Source organism: Triturus cristatus, chromosome 8 (genome assembly GCF_964204655.1).
Source record: "Triturus cristatus chromosome 8, aTriCri1.1, whole genome shotgun sequence".
NCBI classification, from domain to species: domain Eukaryota; kingdom Metazoa; phylum Chordata; class Amphibia; order Caudata; family Salamandridae; genus Triturus; species Triturus cristatus.
In genome coordinates this window covers 343,369,627-343,393,844 of record NC_140591.1, presented here as the reverse complement: position 1 = coordinate 343,393,844, position 24,218 = coordinate 343,369,627, and the positions used below count along the sequence as shown (strand labels likewise).

General features: G+C 47.1%; 1 protein-coding gene across 2 annotated transcripts in view; it reads right to left on the bottom strand.

Moving 5' to 3' along the window:
- The window catches only part of ALOX5AP (arachidonate 5-lipoxygenase activating protein), a 216,908-nt gene that overhangs the window by 39,606 nt on the left and 153,084 nt on the right, over positions 1 to 24,218 (bottom strand). The window lies entirely within an intron of this gene.

Below are 24,218 nucleotides of genomic sequence, written 5' to 3'. Positions count from 1 at the left end.
CTATTTGTTGAGCCGCAGGTTCCCCTGATAGAGTGAAAGACGCCCCTCTTTGTGTGCGACAGTCTATTGTCTAGTAATGGGCTTCTGTTGGGGCTTTGTGTTGCTCAGATCAACAAAACAGAGTAGCCTGGCCTTGGACTCTATGTTCTAGTAGACAGTGAAAACTACTTTGGGAAAGAGCTTGAGTTTCAAACAAAGCAGATATCTGGGTGCCTAAGACCCTCTTATTGTGGGGCTCAGGCTAACCAGAATATGACAGACTCCTGCCAGTGGTGGCATAGTGAGCACATACATTCTCAGTAGTCTAGAATGAGCCAAGTTTAGTTACCAGTGGTGAAGCTTAAGTCAAGCATTCTATCCATTTTATTTGTTCTTAATTGAGTGAGTGCCCTGGTTATTGTGGGTGTCCCTACCACTGGAGGAAGTCAACTGTGAATGACCATTTTTTGAGCTACACAGGACCCTTAAGATCAATTCCCACATCTGCCACTATTGCCAAAATTTGATACTAGTTCGGACCTAAATTGGTCTCCACTAAACTAAACTGTGGCACGCATGGACACTGATTACCAGAGCAATGGTCATCATTCACTTTGATGCTCATACTCTTGACACAATAAACTACACCAATGAATTTGCAGGTGTGGAGCCCTTTTTGTTGATTGGGTAGTGAGTTTTTGGTGCTGAAACCCTTTGCTATTTTCGTACTAGAAACACTGCAACTATGGCCCCAGCTGACTCAGTTGTTCAGTGTTGAACCTAAAGCCAGATATCTCTCATACTGGGAAAGGGGGCGGGGGTGATATAGCATTGCAAGGTTGTTATACTTTTTGTTTGGAATCTACTGATTGAGACTCTGTTTAACACTGTAGTAAAAAATACTGTCTTGAGCACACACTCATTGACCCTGTTACACGAACAGCCATGGAGGTAATGCTATTCTTATTAACCCCTTCAGTGCCACGCCCTTTCCCCCTCCTGTGCCGGGCGTTGCATTAGCGGGCGGGGTTCATGACGAGATGGTCTGGTCATGGGCACAGCGCAACCGTGCTCCATGACGAGACCATCTCGTCATGGGCACAGAAGAGGTTAAAAATATGGAAAATATTGTACCCAGGCCGAAAACACTATAAAAATGTTTAGGGTCACGTCACAGCTCCAGAAGCTTCTGATCAATGTATTTTGACTGCAAATACAATTTGAATATATTGCTCTAACCCATAGCACCTCCTAGAGTAAGGCTCAACTGCCCGATTTTGCTACCCGCAGAAAGTGAAGGGCCTAATGAGTGCAAATGGTTATCCAATTGGAGTGTAATAGTACAGCTGGTAATGCAAAATCAGTGGTAAATAACAGCAACTACATAGTATACTGCCAAATAACCCCTGGTTGGCCCTACCCCCAAGAGAAAGGCCCGTCAATTTATAGAAAGGGTGACTGGATAGTGTGGTGCAGGTTCCAGAGCCCCTGTACCTTTTAGTGATCAATTCCTTCCATGGCCCGATGCCGCATCTTGCACAAGACCTCTCTTTTCCACTTTGATCATAGATCTAACACTACCTTCTATTCTACGTACCAGTTCTAGCTCATAGTTCTGGTCATTCATCTCTCACATTCTGTAATGCCTGGCATACCCAATCCTTCATCTAGAAGATTCTCCCCATTTACAGTAACTCCTGCCTTTAAGTATTGCACCATGCAACACCAGCCTGCTTACACTGCTGGATCTATCATCAACATTCAATACTGTCAACCATAAACACACTAAGAGCATGCAAGGAGGTACAGTTCTTAAATCGTTCACCTCTCATCTGAATAACCAACACATCTAGTAAAACTGAAAGATGCACGGTCTGAACCAGTGTGTACAGTCGGTGACCAAGGTGCTTGGGCTATTCGAAAGGATGCCTGTCATGGTCAGGCCATCCTTTTACCAAGATTTCTGTTTTAGGTCTAGTAAGAGGGAAGGCATTGGCTTTAATTTAAAGGGTTTGGGCAGTCTTTGATGGTTCTTATGACTCTCTTGGTATGGTAACCCCAGAGTACTGGGGTCAGCCCAGTAGATTTCCTAAGCACTAAAAAGAAACTGCAACCTTTGCAGGGAAAATTAATAGAAGCATGTAAGAGTCCTAGAAGTCAGACTAAATCTGTCAGATAATCTCTCATCTGCAGGAGTACAGCAGAGGCTCACCGAATACCCCAAATCTGGACATCCATAAAAAGTCTATGTATTTTGCACTGAATAAATATTTATTATGCACTGTTCATTTACACGTAATGTGAATGAGAATCATTAGAAATGTTACAAACAGCCCATCAACTAATGTACAAATTAGGGCAAAAATAGATACATCCCAATAATATTTCATCACACATCCTTAATCAACTATAACTATTCTACTTCCTGTCCAGGTTATAATTAGCTGTCTAAAAGCATGGTATATTCGTTTATGATTCTATGCCAAGTCAAGTAGAGTTTCCCTATGTACCTTATTGCGCCATCAGGCCTGAAGTTGAAACTCTGTGATTCAGCATCCCTCCAGAAACAGGTCCTTGTTTCTAAGCTCACCCCAAAAAGTGGTATTTTCTATACCTTTCTTATATGTGGTGCTCTAATGGGCGAGGAGGGTGTCGGGTTTCGCTCGGCTCCTGCTTTGGACAAAGTGAACTATGCTCCTGTTTAAGTTATATAAAGTACACAGAACCCTACTGCTAGGATATCTCCTCTTCTTCTTCCAAGATGGAAATTGCAAACACATCTTTCCTCATGACACATTTCAGCTACTGTGTTTATGAAAGGGCTTCAAAGAAAGTAAATGTTCACTTCTCTGGCCTGTTAATGTGAGCCACCGAAAATATGACGTTCAAAACAGATTATTAGCAGTACAAATTGAGAATTTATTAGCTTGAAGAACTGAGTGGATCTTGTTAGAAAAATAAACATGTCTGCTTTCTAGGCCTCGTGTTGCCTGCACTACAATGCATTTGATGGGCAAAAAGTGAAAATCTAAACATACAACAAGGCCTGTGTTGTATGTAACATTACAACAAACATACATAAGCCATACAACACATGACACTCTGAGTGGCTGTTCAGTGTGAAGTTGATTAGGGTTTAAACAGCATGCATTTTGGAATGCAGGAAGCCATGGTGTTGCATGTATACTAATGTGTACATGTAAATGTTGAACATTAGGGGCAAGAGGAAGGACCGCTAAGGGCCGCCGCAGGTCTCCCTTAGTATTGAAGATTTTTCTGATCCATTGAATACCAGCTTGCCTATGTCATGGAGGGCAGCATTAGTCCAGGGTAAGTCTGCACCAGGCATCTCTCCATTTTCATTGAGTCTTTCCAAAAGGATCTCATGGCCCTCTGTATTGTGAGCTGCAGAGAGAACAAGAAGGACTAAAACCACTTGGTTAAGTACTTACTCAGCTTGTTATATTGTAAAGTTTATATAATATTATGTTGTGATTACAAGCCAATTGCCAACATACCTGTTGGCTTTTTGGGTGAGATTATGGCAAAACTCAATAAAAAATGTTCTTAAAAAAAACACTTAGTTTGACACTTCCTTCTCTTCATCCAGGTTGCAGAAGAGATCGTCTCTACTGTCCTAGCAAATACGATTTCCGTTCCCAGCAGCGGCTTGAAGCCTGATTGTAGGTCAAGGATGATATTGGACTCAACTTGCACCTGATTAGAGATCTCTTTCTCTAGGGGTTACTGTTAAAGGAGGGTTGCAAAATGGACAGTAGTTTCCAATTTCTTTCAGTTTGCAATTTTGTTTTCAACAGGGGCAGATGAATGCATGTTTAAGTTATTCAGGAACAGTCATCAGAAAGAGCTGTTTCTCACATGTATGGAGTCAGCTGCAAATAAGTATAATTATTATTGACTAAAGGCCAAATGTGAAGACCTTTTACATTTTTTAATTTCTTCCAGTTTGAAAGATGAGCAGAAGTTCAGAAGAGGACTGAACCTGCTGTCTGCAACCTGAGCAGAGCCCTGAAAGTACTGTACCTGCTCTCTCTTGTAACCAGGACAAAGAAGTGTCCTCCAAGGGTTAAACGGCTGGCATCCTGTTAAAACTATAGGAACATAGCAAACAACAGGAGTCCTTTGCTTGCAGCTGACCAGTGGCAATTGGACCTGGGCAGGACCCTGCTGTTTGGCATCTGCCGGACACCCGGTGAGCCTCTAAGAGCCCCACCTGAGGTCCTGGGGGGCTTCGGTAGATTGGGACCTAGTGGACTGAAGTCAGAAGACATCATTTTGTGACCAGGACAAACCTGGTTGGTGTATCCAACCCATGCTTCATCCCCATCAGCATCAAATTGCACCTAGGTCCCAGTCTAGTGTGACCATTACCTATCACTGGCAATGTGTGCTTCTTGGCGCTATTCTAACTTACAACTTTAAAAATCCATATCTCTGATTCCCCTTATTGAGCTTTTGCCATTATGGTGTCATTTTATTTATTACATTTTATACTATTTTAGAAATTCAGTTTGGGATTTTTATTGTTTTGCCTTTCAACTTTATTACTGTTTGGCACAGGATAAATACTTCACACAGTGCCCTAGGTTTAGTCTGTCTGCTCCCCGCTAAGGCTACCATTGGGTTGAGCTAAGGTTAATTCAGTGACCCTGACAAGGGTTGTGATTATTCCCAAATAATAATCCAATTACTTACAGGAGAAGACGAAGGCTGGTGCCGAAGCCAGAGCTGTAGCGGTCAAGGAACAATCAAATACCTTACTTTGGATTTGTCAGAGTAAAATTGACTAGCTCGAAAGGCAGAATATAACACCAGGCCAAAATCTCCTTCAACCTTGAGGGATCTCAAAAATACTTATGAACCGATACATGGGAGTTTTTCTTCATCTCCCATCCACCATAGACATTGGACATCCAGAGAGGAAGATCAGAGATCAGAGTTATGAAACTGTGTGGTGTCACAGCCAGTCTTGGAGGCGGAACAAGCCTGGCCTGATCTAAAATCTGCCTGGGGACATTAGCTGTGGTTACTAGTTCCTTTCCCAAGGGGGATATGAACAGAATGTTGCCCCATTAATTTGTTTATATAGGGCTGACAGGCAAATAAGGGTGCATACCAAAATGAAATGATTGTCAGGGACTGTTTTGGATTATGGACTGATGCTTTATTGAATTTAATAGTGTTATACCTCTGGTGAAGCATGTAGGTGTAGTTGCGAGTAGATTGTAGGTTGACCTGCTTAGTGGGTGCTTCATTTGAAGTACTGGGGCACTTGGCCCCTTAGCATGTGACCCAGGTGAAGTTGACCCCCTGACCTCCCCACTGCATTACAGCAGTTCAATGGGGTGACCTGAGGCTATGTTAACTGAACTGCGTATGTCAGATTGGCTTGTGTTTTCACGGTGGCCAGCCTGGAAAGTGCGTTCAAGCTTCTGCAATTAACAGCTGAAAGGCAGCTGAGAAGCAGAGGCCCCATAGTTGTCCGATGGAGCGCTGTGTTTGCCTGCTCCAGCCAATCCTAACACTGCTCTTATGCTGCCTAGCATTGTAAGCAGCAAGAGAGCAGTGCAGATGCTATTGTCCAACAAGCATCGTGAGTCAGGAGGAACTTCAGGTGTGTTTGCAGCCAAACGTGTGCTGCAAAAGATCATCAAGCAAGGTTAGTTTATTTTTAAAGGGTTTAATGTCATTTTTTTTATGTGCCCTACCCCTTTTAAAACATAGCAACCGCCACTCATGTGACCAGTGCTGCACGTCTACAGCTCTGAACTCTAACTCGGATGGGATTCTGTCCTTTACAGGAGACACTGTAGGTTGTACTGTACTGTAACTGCATTTATGCTGCACCTATTACCTAAGGTGTTGAATTACTATATTCCGGACAGCACACTGCTCCGGAATCCAAGGCTAGTGGTTAATCTAGTGGTAATTTATTATTGTTTGGTGCGATTAACAGAAAGGTTATTAGATACTGTTAGATTGCAGTGATATGGTTTCAAAGAAGGAGGGTTGTGATCCATGAAATGAGATATGGGCATTTTGGAAAAATACTATAATAGAGATTAAGGCAAACCTGCATGCACGTAGGCTGTACTCTGAGAGAAGAGGCATGCAGAGGACGGAGAGTAAAGACAGGATCATTTGAAAGAAAGCCAGTTGTCAACAGTTGGACATTTAAGTTATAAGTCAATTTTTCATAAGGGCTTTAGGAATCGAGAAGAGACTTTTTGAGATAGCAAGCAATCTGAGAATGCAAATCTGTAGAAAGAAGCCAAATTATTTGCATGTGAGATAGTGCCTTCATGGGTACATTTTATGGGCACTAGATACTGGCAAATGGTCTGCCCACTGCCTGGCTTCATCTGGACCAATGGCATTGAATAACAGAATGGCATGTGCTAGAGAGAGTGTGTGATGTGGATACTGCTGATGCCAGCCCCGGTGACACCTGCTGCGAGAGGCATCGCTTTGCTCTCCAGACACAGCCTGTGTGTAGCCTGGGAGGACATCTAAGAAAGTCAAACCAAAGTAACGAAGTTGGGGTATGAGCAAAACTTTATCCAAATGTAAAACAGTTCAAAGCCTCACTATTAACAGTGCTACAATAATATTTCTGAGAAGATTTGGTTGACTGATGTAGTTGTTTGAACCACATCAGAGCGGAATAATGTTTATCTTTGATAAAAGAAGTATTAAAAGTGATAGGGACTCCGGGCATAACGATTAGTATGTAAACATGCCCACAGCCATAATAAGAGGACGGAAATCAAATTGTAACTGCTAAATAGTACAAAGAATAACATCAAAATACGTTCTCAAAACCAAACCAAACAATAGTTGGGGGGGGGGGAGACAATTGGTATCTCACATTATAATTCCTGCAGGACTGTTTTCGGTCCAATAAGAAACAAGCATTTGCAATGCAATAGGTCTCACATTTGCAAGAGTTTGAGCTATTCGCATTGTAAATGACATGTGTTTTGAAAAAACGAAGCGGTGCGTAAACACACACTTTGTACTTATAGTCCTTGTTTAAGGGAAACAAGGCTGGCAGTAAAAGAGGCACAGTTACTGCCAGTCTTGCTTCTCGTAAGCAAGGACTATAAGTACAAAGTGCTTGTTTACGCACAGCTTGCTGGTTTTCAAAACACATAAATAAAAGGCATTGTTATTAACAATGGCAATAGTTCAAATTCTCGTAAATGTGAGAACTATTGCATTGTAAATGCTTGCTTAAAGATATAGCTTTGACCTAAAAGTAAATGTATCCAATGTTCCTTGAGTAATATTTTATCTAGGATCCAGATGTAGTCCACCCCTGGCATAAGCCATGGCTGCTCACCCTCGCTACCCATAGAGAGGCAAACGCACAGTGGGAGTATCTTGGTTATTAAACTAGGGTGAAATATTATGCCAAGCCACGGCACACCAATGAAAAATAAAATATCAATGGCAGCCAGTGACCTTTGACAACCGACTGCTGCAGGACCACAGGATCCAGGCATCTCAGAGCGAAAATCAATCATACTTTGGAGAAACAGCCGGCAATAGAAATACAGGATCTATAAAACTATGCTCCCATGATGTGGGGTGCAAGAATAGAGATTAGATATTCTTACAAACAGAGAGTTGCCACTACTGGGGTATTGGTAATTCCAGGATGCAGCTATACTATAATATTATAAGTATCCACCCATAGGTCCACAGAGAAATTGGAAATTACCAAGGAAATACCACATCTGATCCCAGCAGTAATTCCCCATTTTAGTTCATTTTCTGAAACCTGAGTGAATTATCCAATATTGCTTGGATAGGTAAGAAGAGAACCAGTTTGCCTATAAAACCTATGAAAGACTTTAGGATTTGGCTGATAGTGGGATGGTCAACAGCATCGAAGGTGACCGAGAGATCTAGCTGTTTTAGGAAGGGGTGCTCACCTTTATTTTTGTGGTTGGGAAGTCATTGTTTATGATTTGCAATGTAGTTGTATCCAAGCTGCAGCTAATTTGAGGACTGGTTGGTAGTGATCTAGGCAATGTTTCAGCTCAGACATATAAGCTGCAACTTCATTTAGGCTTATAATTTCTGAGCATAATCTCCTGGTCGGATCAGACATAAGATCTAGGAAGATTCAAAAGTTGCAGAAAGAGAATATTACTTAACCAAGAAATATGTATAAGCGCATGCTTATGGTGAAGGTTAACACCATGGAAAGTCATTAGCAGACATGATCAATTCAATGCATGGCATTTGTAAAGAGCACAGCTACCTCCTAGGAGGTGTCCTGGTGCTAACAGACAGCACATTAGCCATAAACAACTGTGACAATTACATAGCCATAAGAGAAGTATCAAACAGGAAAGTTCTGAGATTGCTTCTAAAAACTGATTCCAAAGGGCTACAGCGTAGACTGAGCTGCAGAGAGTTCCACAATTTGGAAGCCTGGTAAGTAAGGGAACGACTGCCTTGTCTGTCTTTACATACGCGAGGAACATACAAAAGCCTCAGATTATTGGACCTCAAGGCTCTGGACTGGGAGTAAGGCCTAAGTCTGCTCCCAGATACAGAGGACCTTTATGGGTGTAGTCTCTAAAAACTAAAGTGAGAGCCTTAAACTGATTTCTCTTAATCAAGAGAAGCCAGTGAAGACGCCGCAAAGAAGGAGAAATAGATCAACGAGAGGGTATCTTCAGAATGCGGCAAACAGCAGAATTCTGGATGTATTGAAGCAGCTGAAAAAGAAAAGTCGGGAGACCTAAATGGAGACTATTGGCATAGCCTAATTTAGCTGTAACCAAAGGGAGGACAACTGTTTTTCTGGAGTCCACCGGAATGAGGTGGAGCATTCTTCTAAGAGATCTGAGGGTGGCAAAACAGGAGGCAGATAGAGATCTGATCTGAGGTTCAAAAGTGATATGGGAATCAAATTTTACCCCAAGGTTTCTGGCCAGCGAAGTGGGAGCTGGGGCAGCATGTAATTCAGGTGGCCACCACAGATTAGCATCCGGAACGGACTTAGTGCCAAAGAAAAGTACGTCAGTTTTATCTGAGTTTAGCTAAAGGTAGCTTTCCTCCATCCAAGCCACCAGAACTTTCAAACACTGCATAAAAGAGCTTACTGATGAAGGCGTATGTTCATGGAAAGCTAAAAAGAGCTGGGTGTCATTCGCATACGAGACCACCCACACCCTCCATGTTTCCACCAGCTTGGCAAGAGGCCCCAGATAAATATTTTAAAAAGTAGGGCTAAGTGACAAGCTCTGGGGAACACCACATACCAGAGGTTTGGAAGAGGAGGTAAAAGAAGGAAGAAGATTGCTTGTGAATTATCCAACAGAGAAGATTTCAACCAGTACAGAGCTTGGCTTATGACACCAATGTTTTCAAATCTATCAAGAAAGATGACACGAAAGACAGTGTCAAAGGTCGAAGACAGATCCAGCAACATAGGAGAGCTCTGATCTAGTTTTTCCTTGATAAATCTCGATACCTCAAGCAGATTGGTCCTAGTACTGTTGTCCCTGTGAAAACCTGATTGAGAATCGTGCAAAAAAGAATTTGTTTCCAAAAAATGTGACAACTTTTTAGTGACCCTTTTCTCTAAATGTTTAGCTACCGTGGGGAGAAGAGAAATGCAGCTGCGGTCTGTGCAGGTAACAGCGATGGGGCGGTGGTGCTGGGTAAGAGGGTATTTCGAGGGACGATGCAGAGGGAAAATTAAATAAATAATTAATTGTCCCTCACATCGTCCCCCTTACCCGGCCCCACCGCACCACCGCTGCTACCTGCACGGACCGCGGCTGGAGAAATGGGCCTAAAATTGCTAAGAACCTAAAAATCCACTGACTTCCTTATTAGAAGCGGGAGCAACAGTGCCTATTTCCAACAAAGTGGAACCTCCCCCAATTCCAGTGATTTATTCATCAGCATTTTAATAGTAGGATTAACTACGTCGGCCACCAGCTATAAGAAGGCAGGAGGACAGGGATCTAATGGAGATCCCAATTTACACCCTACTAATTTAAACACTAAATCAGCCAAGAAAATGGGGTCAAACTTCAAAAGCAGGGAGCCAGAAGAAGTAGAGACCGGGTTGACCACATCAGATGAAGTTGAAACAGAAAATTGGTTATGAAGGTTAACAAGCACCCAAGAGCTGCGAATACTATTACCGAGAACACAGACTACATTGGAGAGACACACTTCACCATGCCTCACATCCTAAACACATTCTCTGCATACTTAGAGGGTTATATTCCTCCTCCAGAGTCTGGCTCCCAGGATGTATCTTGAAATATTTGGAAGATACTACCCTCCCCTGGATAACTGAAGCCTAGCAGCAATTACTGACCTAACCACTTACATTAAATGAGATAAAAACTGTCATTAGCTTGCTGCCAGCAGGCCAGACACCTGGGCCAGACGGCCTCCCTGTTGAATTGTACAAGAGATATACTAAAATTCTAGATCTCCACCTCCTGTCAGTGTTTGAAGACGTCAAGAAAAGACTGATTCTCCCCTGTACTCACTGAAAGGCTATTCTTATGGCATTGCTAAAACCTAGTAGGCGACCTCTATCTTACCACTGTCCCCACTAGATTGTGACATCAAAATTCTTGCAAAACATGTTGCCAATTGTTTGGTCCTCTTTCTTCTCAATTTAGTGTGACCTGATTAATCTAGGTTTATTCAAAGTAGTTCCACTACCCATAACCTATGTATCTTCTTTTCAAAGACCTGGAACCTACCCTGGATGCCACTGGTATTTTTCTTGAAGCATCAAAGGCTTTTAACTCCCTGGAATGAGATTTTCTCTTTTCCATACTGGGGAAACTCGGTATACCTCCATGCTCCCTCTCTGGGGTGACAATAAATTGGGAGAAATCTTTCACTTTTCCCTTCACGGATGGCACTGTCAGATTCATTCCAGACTTCCCTATGCAATGCTGTGAGGGCTCGGTGAAGTATCTGAGCATCTAGATCAATAGGGATACTGTTAGACGGACCGGGAGGGTCGGCCGAGGACAAGGGGAGAGGTCTCCGGGGAGAGCCGTCTCCAGCGATCGTACAGATGAATAACTTCCCCCCCACAGATATACACCACACAAGGATAGGATTTAACGTTCTTTATAGGTGATTTCTTAAGGTACGATGAAATGGTACAAGGAGGTCTGGACTCAGGGGTCCCCTCGATTCTAGTCTCTTGGTTTGGGAAAAGGGGGTAGCAGGACAGTCTGGTTACCAATCTGGTAGCTGAGATGGTATGGTGGATAGCTCACAATCCTCGAGCTTGGTGTTCTAGCTTGGACGGGCCGCGGCAGCGCCAGCAGGTCCCGGTGAAGGTGGTCGTTACACGGTCCGCGGCAGCGCCAGCAGGTCCCGATGAAGGTGGTCGTTACACGGTCCGCGGCAGCGCCAGCAGGTCCCGATGAAGGTGGTCGTTACACGGTCCGCGGCAGCGCCAGCAGGCAGGACGATATTTCACAAGGCAGGGCTACGGCAGCGCCAGTAGTCCGTCAAGGCTGAGTTCTTCTCGGTGTCTCTCGACTCCAGGATACAACTGCCTTCCTGCTCTGGAGCTGCCCTAGTTATAGGTCTGGCGCCCTTTGATGTCCGGACCCTCGCACTTGGAGGTCGGGGGGTCCGGGATGAGGGAGTCCAGACACCCAGCAGGGGGTGGAGCCAGCGCCTGGGGGAGCTGGAGGGCGATCGGCACCTGGCGGGGGAGAGCCATCGACACTTCTTTCTCCCATTGACCTGCCAAGTGGTCCGTTCACCTCCTGGGTGGATGGTGGTGCCGGGATGTCGGGGCCGGCCAGGCCCAGGGTTAGGGTTGAGCTGAGGCCACGCGGCCTCGTGGCGCAGTGTCCAAGATGGCGGCTGATCCGGCCGGGGGAGCCGGTAGTGGTTCGGCCCCATGATACATGGCTGTCCGGGGGCAGGAGTTCCGTTGGGAGACGGGGTGCGGGTTGCCCTTGTGGGTAACACCTGGGAGTCCGGGGCTTGGGCCTTGTCATGCGGGGAGGGAGCAAGCCCTTCATGTGGCCTGTCCAACATGCGTCCCCCCCAGCTGAAGGCGGGGAGAGTCACCCATCCTCTTGGGGACTCTCCTCGTCGAGGCGGAAAAAGCGTGACAGGCCATCTGCGTTGGCGTGGTCTTGGCCCGGTCGATGTTCCGCAGTGAAGTCCATCCCCTGCAGGGAGATGGACCAGCGCAATAGTTTTGGGTTTTCCCCCCGCATCTGCATTAGCCACTGCAGGGGTCGATGATCGGTTTGCACCCGGAAGTGGGTACCGAAGAGATAGGGCCGGAGCTTTTTGAGGGCCCACACTACTGCGAAGGCCTCCCTCTCGATTGTGCTCCAGCGCTGTTCTCGGGCCAGGAGGCGTCTGCTGATGAAGGCCACCGGCTGGTCAAGACCCTCGGGGTTCAGTTGGGAGAGAACCGCCCCGATGCCGTGGTCGGAGGCGTCCGTTTGCACAATGAATTCCCGACTGTAATCGGGGGCCTGGAGCACAGGGGCGGTGCACAGGGCGGCTTTCAGCTTCTCGAAGGCCGCTTGACAGTCGGGGGTCCAGTTAATCTTCTTCGGGTGGTTTTTGGACGTGAGACCCGTGAGGGGCCCCACAATGCTGCCATAGTCCCTCACGAACCGCCGGTAGTAGCCGGTGAGTCCCAAGAAGGCTCGGACCTCGGTCTGCGTGACTGGGGGTTGCCAGGACTGGATGGCAGTAGTACGTAAAGGGTAAGCCCAATAAACCCTTGAGGGCTTAGGCAGATAAATTGGTATAGTGAAATTGCCAACAAGGGATTTCGCTTGAGGTTACTTAGTTCTATTTCTTTATAGTTAAATTTGAAAGTGTACTTTAGATCAATTATACACGTGCAATAAATGTTTGTCAAAAACTTATCAAAGATAAAAAGTACACACACGGGATTTGTTTTTTGTGAATAAAACACAAGTCTTTTTATATATCAATCAAAATCAAGACAAGGGGGATACAAAAGGAACAATAAATTTTAGGCAATATAGCATGAAGGATGGGTTAACTCAAATCCACATTTCAACAAAAAAAAATCTATTTCCAGGTGGTTTTAACAGAGATTAATTTCATGAATGAAAAAAAAAAAAAAATCAACTGCAATTGTCAAATAATGCGGAATTAGATGATGGTGTCGACGTTTCGGTCTTGGTGGCAGAAGTCCGTTAGACCATCTTCAGGACAGTAAATAATTGCACAAAAAAACCTTTGTGAATTCGGAAAAACACGCAGCTTGATTTTCGTTTTTATATATTTTTGCCAAAGCTTATTAGATGAATCTAATTGTTGACAGAATAACTCATATAAGGAGATTCAGACGGGAGAAATCCTCGTTGCTTCTGATATCCTTTTCAAAACTTTCTAATTTTACTTCATCAATCAGGCTCGAAAAACTCCGCCACAGTCGCCACAGTCGGGAACGCCTGACTGTGGCGGAGTTTTTGATAAGTTTTTGACAAACATTTATTGCACGTGTATAATTGATCTAAAGTACACTTTCAAATTTAACTATAAAGAAATAGAACTAAGGACTGGATGGCAGCAATTTTGAGTTGCAGAGGGGCCACCAGACCGCTTCCCACCTGGTGTCCGAGGTAGGTCACGGATCCCTGACCAATTTGGCACTTGCCGGCCTTGATCGTGAGGCCGGCCCGCTGGAGGGCTTGCAGGACCTCTCGGAGGTGGTGGAGGTGGTCGGACCAGTGGCGGCTGTATACAGCGATGTCGTCCAGGTAGGCGGCGCTGAACTCTTCGAGCCCCGCCAAGACCTGGTTCACTAGACGCTGAAAAGTAGCTGGGGCATTCTTCATGCCGAAGGGCATGACCTTGAAGTGGTAGTGGCCATCGGGGGTAGAAAAGGCGGACCGTTCTTGGGCCCGGGGTGTGAGACCGATCTGCCAGTAGCCCGCTGTCAGGTCGAAGATGCTGAGGTAGCGGGCAGCCCCCATGCGGTCGATCAATTCATCCGCTCGGGGGATGGGATGAGCGTCGGTCCTGGTGACAGCGTTCAAGCCCCGATAGTCGACGCAGAATCGGAGTTCAGGAGTGGTGCCGGGGGCAGCGGCTTTGGGGACCAGCACGACCGGGCTGGCCCAGGGGCTGTCCGAGGGCTCGATGAGCGTGAGCATCTTGGACACTTCCTCTTGGATGCAGGCCCGCACCCGATCTGGTACGCGGTAGGCCCGGTGTCGGATAGGGGGACTGTCCCCAGTGTCCACGTCGTGCAAGCACCAGGGGGTGATCCCTGGGGTGAGGGAAAACAGAGTAGCAAACTGCAGCAGGAGGTCCCGGCAGCCCTGGCGTTGCTCTGGGGTGAGGGCATCGGAGAGCCGGACCCCGTCCACGGAACCGTCTTTCTCCTGAGTCTTCAGGAGATCAGGGAGAGGCTCGGAGTCTTCTTCCGCCCCACTGTCTGTAGCCATCAGGAGGCTGAGTTCCGAGCGCACAAAGTGGGGTTTGAGTCTGTTGGTGTGGAGGACCCGGAGGGGGTTCCGGGGGGACTCCATATCGATGAGATAGGTGACGGGGCTCTTGCGTTCGACCACTTTGAAGGGCCCCGTCCACTTATCTTGCAAGGCACATGGTTCGGTGGGGGACATCACCCACACTTGTTGACCAGGTTCGAATTCGACGGAGGAGGCATTCTGATCGTACCATTTTTTCATGTCCTCCTGACTGGCCTCAAGATTCGCTTTTGCCATTTCCCTGAATCGCCGGGTCTGATTGTGTAGTGCCAGGAGGTACTTGAAGACGTCTGGAGGGGTCTTTAGGGGGGCCATCTCCCAACCTTCTTTGACTAGGCTGAGGGGCCCTCGCACAGGGTGCCCGTACAGGAGTTCGAAAGGGCTAAAACCGAGGGACTTCTGGGGAACTTCTCGATAGGCGAAGAGGAGGCACGGAAGTAGTACATCCCACTGGCGACGGAGGGGCTCTTCCAATCCCCCAATCATTCCCTTGAGTGTGCGGTTGAATCGCTCAACTAGTCCGTTCCCTTGAGGATGATAGGGGGTCGTGAATCGGTAGGTGACCCCGCACTGTTGCCAGAGGGACTTCATATATTTCGAGATAAAGTTTGTGCCTCGGTCGCTGACGACTTCTCGGGGGAAGCCCACCCGGGAGAAGATCCCCATTAGGGCCCGGCCGACCACCGGAGCTATTACAGTTCGCAGGGGCACAGCCTCGGGGTAGCGGGTGGCGTGGTCCACCAGTACCAGGATGAACCGATGTCCTTGTGCTGTGCGGGGGTCCAGGGGCCCCACAATGTCTATTCCTACCCTCTCGAACGGGGTGGTGACCACTGGGGAGGGTTGCAGAGGTGCTTTGAGCTTGCGGCCGCTCTTCCCGCTGGCCTGGCACGTGGGGCAGGACCGGCAGTGGTTGAGGACGTCGTTTCGCATCCTCGGCCAGAAAAAGTGGGTCACCAGGCGACTGTAGGTTTTGTCCTGGCCCAGGTGTCCAGCCAGGGGGACATCGTGGGCCAAATTTAGCAGGAAGTCTCTGAAACGGAGGGGCACCACCAGCACTCGACTGGCCCCTAACTCCGCGATTCTTTGTTCACTGTATAACAGGTCGTTATCCCAATAGACCCAATGGGCTCCGGTGGAGTCCCCTGCGCTCTGGGCGATGGCTTGCTGGCGGAGTCCCTCGAGGGAGGGACAGGTCTTCTGCTCCTGGCGGAACTGTTCCTGGGTGGGCCCCCCTTCTTGACGCCACTGAGCCAGGCCGGGAAGGTCCTGGGGCTGGGCGACCCCTTCGGGGGTTGGCTCTGGGGGGTCGGTATAGTCGGTGTCCTCTACTGGAGCGATCGGGGGAGGAGGTGCTGGCCATTCTGGTTCTTCTGGTCGGGGGATGGCACGGGCGGCCATGGACCGGGTGGTTACGCACGCCCAGTCCGGGAGGCCCAGCATCCCCAGGTGCTCTCTTCTTTCGACGGCGGCCCACGGGGAACTCTCAAGGTCATTCCCCAGGAGACAGTCCAAAGGGGGAAACATCCCGGACCGTCACCTTCAACATGGCGGAGACCCCTCCCCATTCGAAGGGGACGCAGGCCATCCGACATAGACTCTCGGAATTGTCGGCTGAGCGGACGGGGCAGAGAATGTTCGGCAGGATCTGCTCTGGTTTTACCAGGTGACAGCGGACGGCCGTCACACTGGCCCCTGTGTCACGTAGGGCTTCGGCCCGGCGCCCATTAATGTTCACCCACTGGCTATATTTTCTGGTGTTGGCGGGTAGGGGAGCCCGCGGGACCATGTCTTTTCCCCCTAGGCACGCTAGAACCATGGCGGCCGGTTCCCACTCTTGTTGTGCCTGCTCATATTCTTCTTGTTCCTCGGAGATTTGTTCTCCCCCCAGGGCGGCGGCAGCTACCTGGCGGGGTTTTGGCGTTTGGTTCTGCGGGCAGTTCGGGTCATTGGCGTAGTGGCCAACTCGCTGGCATCGGTGACACGTGACGTTGGCTCGGAACCCCGGGCGCATCGGGGGTTGCCCCGGCCGGCCGGGGGCGGGGTGCTGGCCGCGGGAGTGGCCGGGACGGTGTCTCTCCCTCGCCCCTGGCCTCCTCCTCCTCCTCGGGGACGGTGCTGACCTTGGTTGTTCCGGTTTTGCTCGTGTGGCCCTCTCCGGCCCACTCGGGTGCTTTCCCACCGGTCAGCTTCGGCGGCGAGTTGCCGTGGGTCAGTCAATTTACTGTCGAGGAGGTGCTGCCTGAGCTCGACGAAGCAGTTGTTAGACAGGTGCTCCCACACCATGAGATTAAAAAGTTGCTCTTAGGTCGTTACGTGGCTTCCCTTGATCCAACCCTCGAAGGCTCGGCTGAAATAGTTGACATATTCCACCCAAGTTGTACCCAGGATCCGCGGGTGCAGTCTCGGAACCTCTGGCGGTACATTTCGGGTGTGAGCCCATATCGGGTGAGGAGGGCAGCCTTCATGTGGTCATAGGATGACATCTGATGGTCTGGGAGCTGCAGTAGGGCATCGCGGCCTTCGTTGACGAACCTTCCCCATAGGCCGGCTCCCCAGTCACTCCGATCGATCCGGTGGGAGGTCATGGCGATCTCGTAGGCTTTGAACCACTGTTGTATGTCGTCCTCTCGGACATACTCTCGGACAACATCCTTGGGGATGTGAACTTTCTTTTCGGTTGCTCCCGGGGTGCGCGGTCGCTCAGGCACCTCCGGTTCTTTATTCTGCTTCCGTAGTTCTATTTCTGCCAGTTTGCGCTCGTGTTCGAATGTTAGTCTTTTTTCTTCGAGCTCTCTCTGCCTCTGTTTTTCTTCCCGTTCTTCTCGGAGCCGCAGATGTTCTAGGTTCAGTTTTTGCTCGGCTAATTTTAGTTCACCGTCCATTTTGAGTCGTGCCATTTCCAACTCATGTAATCTGTTTTTTTCTCTTTCTTGGATCTCTTCCTGCGAGAGGCCCGTTCCTCGCTCCTCGGGAGCCGTGGCGTTCCTCTCCGATGCTGCACCGTTTTGGTCTGGGGATCCGGCGACCCCGGTTTCCGCCCACGACTCAATGGCGTGCTTCAAATCGTCTTTGGTACTCAGGCTGGTGGTAGCAATGCCTAGTTCCATGCAGAATTGTTTCAGTTCACGATGGCTATACTCTTCCAATTTATCCATCTGGAATTTCTCGGTGGATCCGCTCTCTTTGGTTGACATCGTGGTTTTGTCGTGGGGTGAGCTACTCTCTGTACGATTACGCGTTGATTCGGATCGCGCCGCTGGCCACCAATGTTAGACGGACCGGGAGGGTCGGCCGAGGACAAGGGGAGAGGTCTCCGGGGAGAGCCGTCTCCAGCGATCGTACAGATGATTAACTTCCCCCCGACAGATATACACCACACAAGGATAGGATTTAACGTTCTTTATAGGTGATTTCTTAAGGTACGACGAAATGGTACAAGGAGGTCTGGACTCAGGGGTCCCCTCGATTCTAGTCTCTTGGTTTGGGAAAAGGGGGTAGCGGGACAGTCTGGTTACTAATCTGGTAGCTGAGATGGTATGGTGGATAGCTCACAATCCTCGAGCTCGGTGTTCTAGCTTGGACGGGCCACGGCAGCACCAGCAGGTCCCGGTGAAGGTGGTCGTTACACGGTCCGCGGCAGCGCCAGCAGGTCCCGATGAAGGTGGTCGTTACACGGTCCGCGGCAGCGCCAGCAGGTCCCGATGAAGGTGGTCGTTACACGGTCCGCGGCAGCGCCAGCAGGCAGGACGATATTTCACAAGGCGGGGCTACGGCAGCGCCAGTAGTCCGTCAAGGCTGAGTTCTTCTCGGTGTCTCTCGACTCCAGGATACAACTGCCTTCCTGCTCTGGAGCTGCCCTAGTTATAGGTCTGGCGCCTTTGATGTCTGGACCCTCGCACTTGGAGGTCGGGGGGTCCGGGATGAGGGAGTCCAGACACCCAGCAGGGGGTGGAGCCAGCGCCTGGGGGAGCTGGAGGGCGATCGGCACCTGGCGGGGGAGAGCCATCGACACTTCTTTCTCCCATTGACCTGCCAAGTGGTCCGTTCACCTCCTGGGTGGATGGTGGTGCCGGGATGTCGGGGCCGGCCAGGCCCAGGGTTAGGGTCGAGCTGAGGCCACGCGGCCTCGTGGCGCAGTGTCCAAGATGGCGGCTGATCCGGCCGGGGGAGCCGGTAGTGGTTCGGCCCCATGATACATGGCTGTCCGGGGGCAGGAGTTCCGTTGGGAGACGGGGTGCGGGTTGCCCTTGTGGGTAACACCTGGGAGTCCGGGGCTTGGGCCTTGTCATGCGGGGAGGGAGCAAGCCCTTCATGTGGCCTGTCCAACAGATACATATCAGGCAAAACTATGGGGTGTTCCTAGATAAACTGATCAAGTGACCAGATGGAAGGGACTTCCGCTATCACTGGCGGTGCAACTCTCCCTTATGAAGATGGTTGTTAAACCAAAAATATGATATCTTTTCATGAACATTCCTATTTTACTTGGTAAGTCATTTTTTCAGATGCTCTGATCGAAAATGGTGGAATTGCCATGGGCAGCTGGTCTGCCTAGGATCAAGTGGGAATTACTAACACGTCCTTTCCACCTTGGCGGATTGGAAGCTCCTGACTTCAAAATCTATCATATGTGTCCACAGACCCACTTTACCAATTACAAATTGTTGTAATTGAGTTGGACACCCTTTGCCATTCCGTTCATTGCTTGGTCTGCCACCCCCTCAACCATCAAAATCCTTAGGCGCTACGATGTGCACAGTACTCACTGGAGACTCACTGAGAAAAAAAGTAGGCCACAATACCCTATGTCCAGGAACTGCCAGTGCTCTACCATCCAAGACTGGAGGTTATGTGGAGGCAGTGTCACAGTTGTGTACATCAGGGCTTGTGACTTGGCGTAGTATATACAAAGATGGCTACTTTTAACAACAGGAGCAGCCTCCCTTGTTCCCTTTTAAATGTTGTCCTCTGTTACCATATCCATAGTGCATGTAGATCTGAATTTCCCTCTTTCTCTATTGAACCACTGGTGTTTCACCTTACAAAGCTTACTATGAGGCAGATTTTCAGTCTTGGGGGCAGTCCCAGACTCTGATGACGGGGTCAAGACCAGATGGGAATCTGATATGGTGGAGGTTCTGGCGGACAACGTCTGGCACTTGTGTTGTAGACTGAAGGGCATGTTGTTCCAGAGTAGTAGGCTGAGAATTGTCCATTTCCATTTTCATTTTTCTCCACCCAGTGTATTGGATGGAGGACCTCCCAGCCCGAGTAGGAGATTTTCAGGTCTGTCACTGCTGCTTACGAAACGACAGTTGACCTGCTGGAGGGAAAGACGTTGGGCTCCAATGCTTAAGACATGGCTCGATCTATTGTAATGCCCAACTTGAGCTTTATGTAGATTTACCCTCGTCCAGGCCGAAAGATATATGGTCTCCACTACATCTCCTACCTGAGGCATTGTAATACACTCTAGGTGTTCATTATTGGGGATAGCTGTCTGTCAGCCCACCATTATATGGGAGGTAGTACAATGCGGTTTGTCAATACATGTGCTATAAGTTGAGATGTATACATAGATAGATAGCCACTATGACAATAGAAGTGAAATGTAATCCCCAGGATGCCGCAATAAGGTAAGTGTGCTTTTATTTTACTTTCATTGTAAATTTTATTTACAAAATATTTATTGCGGGGGGGTGGGAGATGGGAGGGTCTGGGGCTGAACTCCGCTCCGCTGCGGAGTCGGAAGTTTTACAGGAACTTTGCATTCTCTGCAGAACGCGGAGTATGCAAAATTCCGCAAACTCCACCAGAGGAGCGGAGTTCGTGCCCAGGGTAAAAAATGATATTCCGATAAATAATGATTCTAAATGATGCTGTCATTTATTTAGCAATATTAATAAATTGTTTTTTTAATGTAAATAATTTGAACTTTGGTATACAATTACATCTTATGAAATATCTTTTGTATTTTAAATAATTAGGTAAATAACGTCTTCATTGCTTTCAATGCAAGTAAAGTCTTTTCTATTTCCGTTTCTCTTTCTTTTTTGCTGTTGACTGTATTTTGTAGGTATTTTTTTTTTTTTAGTATAAAGTAGCGGTCAACTACAATGGCGGCTCTGGGATTGTGGCTCGCATTTACAATAAGGGCATTTCTTTTTCAATTTTTAACTAATAGTGCTAGGTTGGGTGGGTTTACAGTAAGGTTAGTGAAAGTTAGTGGGTTTATGTTATGTTATGTTGTTATGTTAGCAGTTTTGTAAAGCGCAACAGCTGCCCTGGCAACGGGGCGTCCCGGCGCTAGAACCATCGTAACCAACTGGGAGAAAAAAAGAAGGGAGAGAACCTACATGGGGGGGAAGAGAAGAGTTTTGATAGCTTTGCGGAAAGCCAGTAGGTTGTCAATACAGCGGATGTGGAGGGGGAGGGAGTTCCATAATTTGGCCCCTAGCAATCTGAAGGAGCGTCCTCCTATGCGACAGTACTTCGTGTGGGGGACCAGTACTAGGTGTTGCCCTTTGGAGCGGAGGTTGCGTTGGGGATTGTGGGGCGTTAGCAACGGGCGAAGGAGCTCTGGTCCTTCAGCACTCAGAATTTTATAGGCAAAGATAAGGGCCTTAAAATGGATACGGGCTTCTACCGGTAGCCAGTGTAGTCTTTGGATGGTGGCTCTCGCGGAGCACCTTCTCGGCAGACCTACTATAGCCCTGGCGGCGGAATTCTGAATTCGTTGGAATCTCTTGATCTCCGCTTTGTTAGCTCCTAATAGCAGGACACTCGCGTAGTCCAGCCTGGATAAGATGGTCGATTGTACGATGAGTTGTCTCGTTTTGGAATCGAAGAAGCCTAAAATGGGATGAAGGCTTCTCAGTAGTCCAATGCAGGTCGCGGCAACTTTTTTAGTGTGAGCCTGGAAGCTGAGTGTCGAGTCCAGCCAGACTCCCAGGTTTTTTGCCAGATTTTTAGGCGGGGGGGCTGGGCCCAATGAGTGGGGCCACCAAAGGTTGCTCCAGATGTTGGAATTTTTGCCCATGAGCAACACCTCAGTTTTACCTCCATTAAGTTGAAGGCAATTGGCTGTCATCCAGTTGGCTACGGCGGTCAGTCCATCCCTAGTTTAGTTAGAGTTATTTGATTAGTTGAGTTAGGTTAACTCATTAGATAAAGGTTTGTACGTTAGGGCCTAATATATTGTGTAGTGTTTTAAAAAAAAAAATTGTAGTTAGATTATTCTTGTTATTTACACATGATCTGTATGAATGTTCTGTTTCTGACGTACAGCAATGGTTGTTTTGTGGGTAGGAATGTATGTATTTTGATTACTTATAATGCTGTGCAATTAGAAAGAAGATTTTTGATACTTTCGTAATTTTTCAGATAGGGTTTGGATTATTTTATAACCAAAGTTTTACTATCAATTTCTTTGCATTTCAAGTTTTCCTCGAGTATTTCTTTTTTAATTGTATTTTTCAGGTTTTGGGGGAATCATAGGATTTGATATGGATGTTTTCGATGGATTACTTTCTTTCAATCTGGTGTACATTTTACAGGCTTTTTGAATTTTTTAGCTTTGGATTGCTACATGGTGAATAGCATTTCGGCTCCAGGGGAACTTCTGCTCCTAAACTGTAATTCACTTTTCCCTTATTTTACTAAAATCAACTTGTTGGGTGGGATATTGCTTTCTTACATTAATTTGATATTTAGTTTGAAGTGTGTTTTATTATATGTTGCTATACTGTAATAGTTTTATCCTTATATGGAACATGCATATTAAATGTCTGTTACTGTCTTTATAATATATTTTTTGCTTTTTAAATTTTTGTTAAAATATATTATTTTGTCTGTTTATGTGTTCGATTTTAATAAAATGGTTATGGGTGCTGTTATGTTAATTATCGAAATGTATGTTGTTTTGAATTTGTTTTAATGTTTACTTGATATTTTGAGAATCTATATTTTTAATTTTGATATTTGTGGTTTTCCAACATTTTTGTAGTCAATATTTTTGTTATTTCTATATGTGTTTAAGAAAGTTGATATTATGGTTAGCAGTGTTTTTGTAAGAATGTTTTTGTACCATGATATTTTTCTGGTCGATATTGTGTGGTGCAATTGTCCGTTGACCTGTTACTTTTGAAACTTGGGTTCTGTGTTTGACAGGTTTGGAATCAGGAATACTAGATCAATACGTCAGCTGTATGACCAACGAATGTGGGCAGGGGCCTCTGAGGGTATGGGGGATGGATGAAAGGCTTAGTTAGCCAAAGGCATCCGCTAGGCTTGGCTAATGTCATAGCCTTTGTCAGCATGGCAGCTGGAAAACGGGATGTGGGCAAAAAACAGACCCTGTGCTTAGTCCCCACTGTGTAAAGCCAAAAGACATCCATAATGGGGTCTGTTCACATGATAGGCACAGAGCTGGGACAAATGTCAGAACTTGTGCCCATCTCCCACTGAACATGGTTGAAGGCAATGCAATGTGGTCCCTGTGGATATGATCATTATCGGTTTGGCCAGGCTCTGCATCCAACCACCATAGTTCAAAATCAAATATCATACACAGAGGCCTCTGTGGACATGATGGTGGGTGCAGGGTAGGACCTGGCCAAATGCAAAGCCTTGGATTGTGTTATGGGAGAGGTGGTGCTGATATCCCTACCTGGCTAATTTCAGTTTTTTTAGTTTCCAACGGTATACAACAGCCGGTGTAAAGCTGAGATGCTCCGGCACATCGTAATTACTCCAGAGGATTTCTTCATAATTGCTCCCTTAGGTTGCCAGTCCTAACTTAAACTGCTTGTGTGTGATTGAGTGATTTATTCAGAGGAATGGGGAGATTACATCTGGATGAGGCCTTAATAGGCTACATAATGATGATGGAGGTTCACTGACGCACCATCACACAAAATAGTTTATGGCTTATTTTCTCCAAATTACAAGTTTTACAAGTTTATCGGTTTTAAGAACCTAAAACTTATCTAGGATTAATCAATGTTCAATTTCATTGTTCCAGTCTACACATTTGTGTTTTTGCGAGAAAATCTCATTTGGACTGTGCAATAGAGCATGTACACAATTATATTGGAAAATGACAAAGGAAATGTAGAATATTTGTAACACAATATGTAACGCAATAGTTCCCTTCTAGGGCAATGAACACGAACTATCACAAACTTTGGAAGCATGTCACCTATTAATGTACAGTGTAACAAGGTTTCTGCTGGGGTCATGACCTTTTAATTTGTATTTTTCTTTCTTCAGGAACGCATCACTGATGATGCGGAATTTCTGAATTGACAGGTTACCAAGTCCTAGCTACGCACCATGCCTTCAGGACCCTACACTTAAATGTCTTTGCCTTACTCTTGCAGGGTCTTTTTATTCCATACATTCTTCATTGGTCTATCATTTCCTTTCTTGCACTTCCTTCTACTTTCTCATTTTCTGCCTTTCTCTTTCTTGTTCTGAATCGAAGTATGATCAGGGGCGTAACACAAGCCTCTGCAGCCCTACGGTTCAGGGGGCCACCATGCCTTCAGCTCCCCCAACCCTTCAGTGGGGCCTTCATTCTGTTCAATGCCAATGAATATCTGTGAGACATGGAGATGTGGGGACCCCTCTTCGCATTCTCTAGGGGGAGTCCAACATTTACCATGTTGGCGATGCACCGAGCACAAGGTAAATAGCTTTATTTATTTA